The following is an 8,815-nucleotide window of genomic DNA, read 5'->3' on the forward strand; positions in this document are numbered from 1 at the left end:
AGTTTGGTTGCTGACAACCTTCCGTTTCGTGGCGTGCTCAGTCGGTCCTTGATGGTTTCTTGTAGTTTTCTCCACTACTCCATTTTTTCACTCCCCACCTCCGGCTGCTTGTGTTCTTTTTCCCTTGTAAAACTGGGAATAGATATACCCCAAAAAGGCTTCCTTATCTCCCGCAAAATCTGGCCCAGCTCTTTGTTTCAAGGGAGCTGCTCATTAGTTTTGAGCTCTCTTTGTCAGAACTTGGCGGGCTCGTTCAGCAATAATTTGATTATGATGTGTTAATGTGGAAAATCACCGGTTGGCATTGTTGGAGCAGTGTTTAAACTCTTAGGGCATTGGGTTAGGTGCGTGATTTCTATAGGTCTATTTGCACATGCATACCACTAATGGTCTCCGGTGATTAGCCTGATCGCTCTTGATGTGTTTATGTCCTCGGGAGAGAATTTTTATAACTCACAGTTCTTGTTAGTTATCGATTGACTCATTCTCCCAGACAAATTGAATTAGCTCCAATACCCAATTCCTGAGTGAAGTCCCACCCTCTGTTCTGGCAGTCTCTTCCAACATGCTCCTTTAGAGATCTTAAACTTGTAAAGCTCTCAGGTATCTTCCTCAGAGTTTTTCCTAGGATACCAAAATGTTCATCGAGTTCCAAATTAAATTCCCTTTCCTATGAGTCCAAACACTGGGGGGAGGGGTCTCCATGAATGCATCCCCTTTTTATCCCCTACAGGCCTCATCTGCCCCTTTAAACTCATTTGTGTCCCGAAGTTTTTCCTTCCATTTTAAAAGTCCAGAAAGGAATTCTTCTCCTCTGCAGGGGAAAGGTACAAGGAATCTTTGCGAAATATTGGTAAATTCTACAGAGGCGTAGAATACAAGAGCAGGGAGGTTATGCTTAAATTGTATAATACACTGGTTAGGCCACAGCTGGAATACTGCGTGCAGTTCTGGTCGCCGTATTATAGGAAGGACGTGATTGCACTGGAGAGGGTGCAGAGGAAATTTACGAGGATGCGGCCTTGAATGGAGAATCTTAGCTATGAGGACAGATTGGATAGGCTGGGTTTGTTCTCCTTGGAACAGAGGAGGCTGAGAGGAGACCACATTGAGGTGTATAAAACTTTGAGGGGCCTGGGTATAGTGGATAGTAAGGGCCTATTTCCCTTGGTAGAAGCATTAATTATGAGGGGGCATAGGTTTAAGGTGGTTGGTGGAAGGTTCAGAGGGGATTTGAGGGGAAGCCTCTTCACCCAGAGGGTTGTGGGGGTCTGGAACTCGCTGCCTGGAAGGGTGGTAGAGGCAGAAACCCTCACCACATTTAAAAGCTACTTGGATGTGCATTTGAAGTGCCGTAACCTGCAGGGTTATGGAACTAGAGCTGGTAAGTGGGATTGGACTGGATAACCTCTTGTTGGCTGGCGCAGATACGATGGTAAATACTTCAGGGAATCTAATACGGCCAGAGCGATCTCCTGGACTAGTTTCGATCACCTGAATGGGTCGGAAAGGAATTTTCCCAGATTTTTTTCCCCCAATTGGCCTGGATTTTTATCTTTTTTTGCCTCTCCCAGGAGATCGTATGGCCAGTTGCGGTGGAGTGTAAAATGTTGCGTTACGTGAGGTATCGCACTTGTGTGAGGCGGACTGGTTGGGCTGGGTGCTCTTTACCTTTCCGCCATTGTTCATTGTTCGTGGGTTTATATGTAACCTTCAGGGCTGCTGACCGAGGGCCGTGCGGCTCTTTGTCGGCCGGTGCGGACATGATGGGCCGGAATGGCCTCCTTCTACGCTGTAAATTTCTATGGTAGGCAACCACATCAAAGGAGCTATATAAATGCAAGTTGTTATTGTAAAATAAGTTACAAAGCGGATCTGGGTAACTGTAAAAGGTGAGTGAAAAGGTTTTGTGTGTCAGTGGAGAAGTCACAAGTTGCGAATTGGTGTCTGTCATAAGGAACAGGACAGAGGAGTCCTGCAACCAAAACAAAAGCATGATACCGTGGATGGTAGAAATCTGATATAAAAATTGCTGGAAATACACAGCGGGTCAGGCAGCATCTGTAGGGAGAGAGAGTTAACGTTTCAGGTCGGCGACCTTTCATCAGAACTGTAACCAAATCGGCTTAGGTCGATAAAGAATATCAGTAGGGTTGGAGATTTCAAATTGGTGTGTGGGGGGGGGGGGGGGGGGGAAGAGCAGGGCGGCGGGGGTGGGGGAAAGAGATGGAGTTCAATTATCAGCCTTTAGCCATTTTGTAATGGGACAGTGAACTAAGAAGGAGGAAGTTAACTAGACTATCAGTAGGTTGTTTGGTTATGCTACTAGAGGATAACATTTATTAGATTCCGCTTTGTGTCAACTGTGGCTCAGTGGGTAGGTAGTACCCTCGTCTCTTGAATCAGAAGTCCCACTCGAGAAACTTGAGTACAAAAATCTAGGCTGGCACTCCCAGTGCAGTGCTGAGGGATAATCGCACTGTCGGAGGGGCTGTCTTTCAGATGAGACGTTAAACTGAGGCCCCGTCTGCTCTCTCAGGTGGACGTAAAAGATCCCATGGCACCATTTCAAAGAAAAACAGGGGAGTTCTCCCCAGTGTCCTGGCCAATATTTAACCCTTACTAATATTACGAAAAAGCAGATTATCTGGTCATTATCACGTTGCTGTTCGTGGGAGCTTGCTGTGTGCAAATTTACGACTGCATTTCCTACATTACAACAGTGACTACACTTCAAAAAGTACTTCATTGGCTGTAAAGTGCTTTGGTTATGAAAGGCGCTATAGAAATGCAAGTATTTCATTCTGAGAGTCATCAGTCTGGGGTAACATAAGAACCTAGGAAATAGGAGCAGGAGTCGGCCATTTGGCCCCTCGAGCCTGCTCCGCCATTCAATAAGATCATGGCTGACCTGATCATGGACTCAGCTCCACTTCCCTGCCCGCTCCCCATAACCCTTCACTCCCCTTATTGCTCAAAAATCTGTCTATCTCCACCTTAAATATATTCAATAACCCAGCCTCCACAGCTCTCTGGGGCAGAGAATTCCACAGATTTACAACCCTCTGAGAGAAGAAATGCCTCCTCATCTCAGTTCTAAATGGCAACACTTTATTCTGAAACTATGCCCCCTAGTTCTAGATTCCCCCACGAAGGGAAACATCCTCTCTGCATCCACCTTGTCGAGCCCCTTCAGTATCTTGTATGTTTCATTAAGATCACCTCTCATTCTTCTGAACTCCAGTGAGTAGAAGCCCAACCTACTCAACCTTTCTTCATAAGTCAACCCCCTCATCTCAGGAACCAACCTAGTGAACCTTCTCTGAACAGCCTCCAATGCAAGTATATGTTGCACGATCATGGTGTGGGTGAACATCTGGATGATAGTGATCATGATAGTATTAGAGTTAGGCTAATAAATCACAGAAAGTTTGAACCATGGAAATTTATGGCACAGAAGGAGGCCATTCGGCCCATCATGTCCACACCGACTGACAAAGAGCTATCCAGCCTAATCCCACTTTCCAGCTCTAGGTCTGTAGCTCTGTAGGCTACGGCACTTCAAGCGCACTTCCAGGTACTTTTTAAATGTGGTGAGGGTTTCTGCCTCTACCACCCTTTCAGGCACCCTCTGGATGAAAAAAGATTTCCTCAAATCCTTTTACCCACCACTTTAAATCTATGCCCCCTGGTTATTGACCTCTCTGCTAAGGGAAATAGGTCCTTCCTATCCACTCTATCTAGGCCCTCATCATTTTATACACCTCAATCATCATCATCATAAGCAGTCCTCAGAATCGAGGAAGACTTGCTACCACTCTAAGAGTGAGTTCTTAGGTGGCTGAACAGTCCAATACGGAAATTACAGTCTCTGTCGCAGGTGGGACAGACAGTCGTTGAGGGAAGGGTTGGGTGGGACAGGTTTGCCGCACGCTCCTTCCGCTGCCTGCGCTTGCTTTCTGCATGCTCTCGGCGACGAGATTCGAGGGGGCCAGGAATTCCCAGGTGTCAATAGGGAGGTTGCATTTTGTACACCTCAATCAAGTCTCCCCTCAGCCTCCTTTGTTCCAAAGAAAACAGACCCAGCTGCTGTAACTCAGGGATAACTAACGTGTTGCAAGGAACTCATTTTCAGAGAGCAAAATTGAAAGATGTGTGGAACGACTTGGGAAAATAGGCTCCTGCACCTATTTTCTATGTTTCTATGTTTCTTTGGCTTGTGGTCTAGTATTGAGCACTAATCAATAGAATACAGAGGGAAATGCAATTCTTTTGTTTCAAATATTGAAGGAGTTTTGTGCACATCCCCAGGGGACAGATAAAGGCTGAGGTGAAACTTCAACAAGGAAGCTCTTGGGTAAATAAGTTTGGAACAAAAAGATACTGTGCAAAAGGTTAAATTATTCATAAAACAGAGTCAAATAGAACATGCTGTTTCACAAAAACTGAAAATAATTGAAGAAAGGGTAAGATGGAAAAAGATATCGAGGCAAATGTTAAGCTTAATGATGAAGTATTTTTTAGTGATGTTCGGGAGACAGCGATTAATCAAGAACCAGAATATGAACCTTTGGGATAGATTATAAATATGGGAAAGAAATGACTGGTGAGGTAAATAGATATTTTGCATATTTTTCCACCACTGAAAGCCACGGAATCCCAGTTTTGACAGGTATTTTGGCAAAATTAGTAAAATTCCAAGTAACACCTGAGATGGTGTGGAAACACTTTGCGATGTCTTGTGTTAAATGCCCCATAAAAGTGCAAATTGTCATCCATGGTGCCGCAGAATCTGATTAAATCTATCCTGCAGTGGTTGAGGAAATGGCAGAGGTCACTGGTTTGACCCCAGCTGGAGTATTGTGTCCAATTCTAGCCATCCCACTTTAGGAAGGATGTGAAGGCCTTGGGGAGGGTGCGGAGGAGATTTACCAGAACGGTCCCAGGGATGAGGGACTTCAGTGATGTGGAGAGACTGGAGAAGCTGGGGTTGTTCTCCTTGGAGCAGAGAAGGTTCAGGGGAGATTGTAACAGGTGTTCCAAATCATGAAGGGTTCTGATCGAGTGAACAAGAAGTGGGTTTAACAGTAACTTTTAAAAGGGAATGGGATCAATACTTGAAGGGGAGAAGATTGCAGGGGTATGGAGAACGAGCAGGTGATTGGGATTAATTGGATCGCTCTTTCAAACAGCCGTCAAGGGCACAATGGGCTGAATGGCCTCCTTCTATATAAGAACATAAGAAATAGGAGCAGGAGTAGGCCATACGGCCCCTCGAGCCTGCTCCGCCATTTAATACGATCATGGCTGTTCCGATCATGGACTCGGGTCCACTTCCCTGCCCCCTCCCCATAACCCCTTATCGTTTAAGAAACTGTCTATCTCTGTCTTAAATATATTCAGTGACCCAGCTCCCACAGCTCTCTGAGGCAGCGAATTCCACAGATTTACAACCCTCAGAGAGAAGAAATTCCTCCTCATCTCAGTTTTAAATGGACGGCCCCTTATTCTAAGATTATGCCCCCTAGTTCTAGTCTCCCCCATCAGTGGAAACATCCTCTCTGCATTCTGTGCTGCATTTTTCTATATAATAACGTAAGAAATAGGAGCAGGAGTAGGCCATTTGGCCCCTCGAGCCTGCTCCGCTATTCAATACGATCATGGCTGATCTGATCATGGACTCAGCTCCACTTCCCCGCCCGCTCCCCATAACCCCTTATCCCCTTATTGTGAGGTGTCGGTTGATATTTTTGGCTGAGGTTGGTTCCTGTGGATGGGAAGGTAGCACTTATGGTATGGTAATTAAAAAGAATAGGAATCCCTTGCAGAACATAGACTGATCGACCTAACGTCATATTTAGAGCAGATATTAGATAAGTATTGTATAAAATATTACAAGGTAATACTTTGAGCACACCACGATTTTTGGAAGCACAATTCCAGCCTCATTAAGTTGATTGAGTTGGGGAATTGCATGACACCCCCAGGGATTTCCCATTACTCTACTTGTAATAAACCTCTTACTGTGTAATTTTGTGTTGTATTGCACTCTCGTAGGAAATGACAGAGTATTAAAGGGCGGGCAATGGAATCGACTAAAATATTTATTTACATGTCAGTGGAACTATGAAGCACAAATGAATTTGGCAAATAATATTGAGCATGAACAGAAATCGTAAACATAATGACGTTGTCTACAATGGGAATAATTGTACTTTTTGAGATATGAAGAATGAGTCTTTGGGGGTCATTTAGGGGGTCATTTTTACTTTGCCGATAGTGTAAAAAGGGGCGACATCATTGAGGTTGGTTAAAAAGAGCTTTTTAAAATTCCATGTTTTAAAAAAAATATATATCTATCCATTTCAACGTCCCAAATCCGGCAACTTTGTGACCGAGACAGTGCCGATTTTCGGATTTTTCTGGATTTCAGACCTCACTGTTGGCGCTCCTCACCTCCCGCCGATCCTCCGCTCCTCCCCTCCCGCCGATCCTCCGCTCCTCACCTCCCACCGATCCTCCGCTCCTCCCCTCCCGCCGATCCTCCGCTCCTCACCTCCCGCCGATCCTCCGCTCCTCACCTCCCGCCGATCCTCCGCTCCTCACCTCCCACCGATCCTCCGCTCCTTGCCTCCCGCCGATCCTCCGCTCCTCCCCTCCCGCCGATCCTCCGCTCCTCCCCTCCCGCCGATCCTCCGCTCCTCCCCTCCCGCCGATCCTCCGCTCCTCACCTCCCACCGATCCTCCGTCTCCTCGCCTCCCGCCGGCAGTTGGTGAGAGGGGAGCGACCTATCAAAAGCCCAGCGGGAGATCGAGAGCCAGCGGCAGTTGGTGAGACGCGGGAGCGGCCTATCAAAAGGCAGCTACAGCGGGAGAGAAAGCAAAATAGAAGTAGAAAGTAATCAAAAAGTGACGTCACAGCCAATGGGGTAAGTGATTGGCTGGTGATTGGTGAGTAGCTTTTCTTTTCTTTTTTATATCAGTAAGTGAACTGTAACATTGTTATTACCAATTTAAGGGTATCTAAGGTTAAGACATGGCAGGAGAGCTCGGCCATGTGATATGCTCCTCCTGTACCATGTGGGAACTCGGGGACACTTCCGGTGGCCCTGGGCGCTACGTGTGTGGGAAGTGTATCCGCCTCGAGCTCTTGACGGTCCGCGTTGCGGAATTGGAGCTGAGGGTGGATTCACTCTGGAGCATCCACGATGCTGAGAATGACGTGAGTATCACGTGTAGTGAGTTGGTCTTACCGCAGGAGAAGGGTCCACAGCCAGATAGGGAATGGAAGACCAGCAGGAAGAGCAGTGCAAGAAAGATAGTGCAGGGGTCCCCTGTGGTCATCCCCCTGCAAAACAGATACACTGCTTTGAGTACTGTTGGGGAGGATGACTCATCAGGGGAGGGCAGCAGCAGCCAAGTTCATGGCACCGTAGGTGGCTCTGCTGCAAAGGAGGGCAGGAAAAAGATTGGGAGCGCGATAGTGATAGGGGATTCGATGGTGAGGGGAATAGATAGGCGTTTCTGTGGACGCAACCGAGACTCCAGGATGGTATGTTGCCTCCCTGGTGCAAGGGTCAAGGATGTCTCGGAGCGGGTGCAGGACATTCTGAAATGGGAGGGAGAACAGCCAGTTGTCGTGGTGCACATTGGTACCAACGACATAGGTAAAAAAAGGGATGAGGTCCTACGAAAAGAATTTAAGAAGCTAGGAGCTAAATTAAAAAGTAGGACCTCAAAAGTAGTAATCTCGGGATTGCTACCAGTGCCACGTGCTAGTCAGAGTAGGAATCGCAGGATAGCTCAGATGAATACATGGCTTGAGCAGTGGTGCAGCAGGGAGGAATTCAAATTCTTGGGGCATTGGAACCGGTTCTGGGGGAGGTGGGACCAGTACAAACCGGATGGTCTGCACCTGGGCAGGACCGGAACCAATGTCCTAGGGGGAGTGTTTGCTAGTGCTGTTGGGGAGGAGTTAAACTAATATTGCAGGGGGATGGGAACCTATGCAGGGAGACAGAAGGAGACAAAAAGGAGGCAAAAGCAAAAGACAGAAAGGAGATGAGGAAAAGTGGAGGGCAGAGAAACCCAAGGCAAAGAACAAAAAGGGCCATTGTACAGCAAAATTCTAAAAGGACAAAGGGTGTTAAAAAAGCAAGCCTGAAGGCTTTGTGTCTTAATGCAAGGAGTATCCGCAATAAGGTGGATGAATTAACTGTGCAAATAGATGTTAACAAATATGATGTGATTGGGATTACGGAGACGTGGCTCCAGGATGATCAGGGCTGGGAACTCAACATCCAGGGGTATTCAACATTCAGGAAGGATAGAATAAAAGGAAAAGGAGGTGGGGTAGCATTGCTGGTTAAAGAGGAGATTAATGCAATAGTTAGGAAAGACATTAACTTGGATGATGTGGAATCTATATGGGTAGAGCTGCAGAACACTAAAGGGCAAAAATCATTAGTGGGAGTTGTGTACAGACCTCCAAACAGTAGTAGTGATGTTGGGGAGGGCATCAAACAGGAAATTAGGAGTGCATGCAATAAAGGTGCAGCAGTTATAATGGGTGACTTTAATATGCACATAGATTGGGCCAGCCAAACTGGAAGCAATACGGTGGAGGAGGATTTCCTGGAGTGCATAAGGGATGGTTTTCTAGACCAATATGTCGAGGAACCAACTAGGGGGGAGGCCATCTTAGACTGGGTGTTGTGTAATGAGAGAGGATTAATTAGCAATCTCATTGTGCGAGGCCCCTTGGGGAAGAGTGACCATAATATGGTGGAATTCTGCATTAGGATGGAGAATGAAA

This window comes from Pristiophorus japonicus, chromosome 15, assembly GCF_044704955.1.
Source record: "Pristiophorus japonicus isolate sPriJap1 chromosome 15, sPriJap1.hap1, whole genome shotgun sequence".
NCBI lineage: Eukaryota > Metazoa > Chordata > Chondrichthyes > Pristiophoridae > Pristiophorus > Pristiophorus japonicus.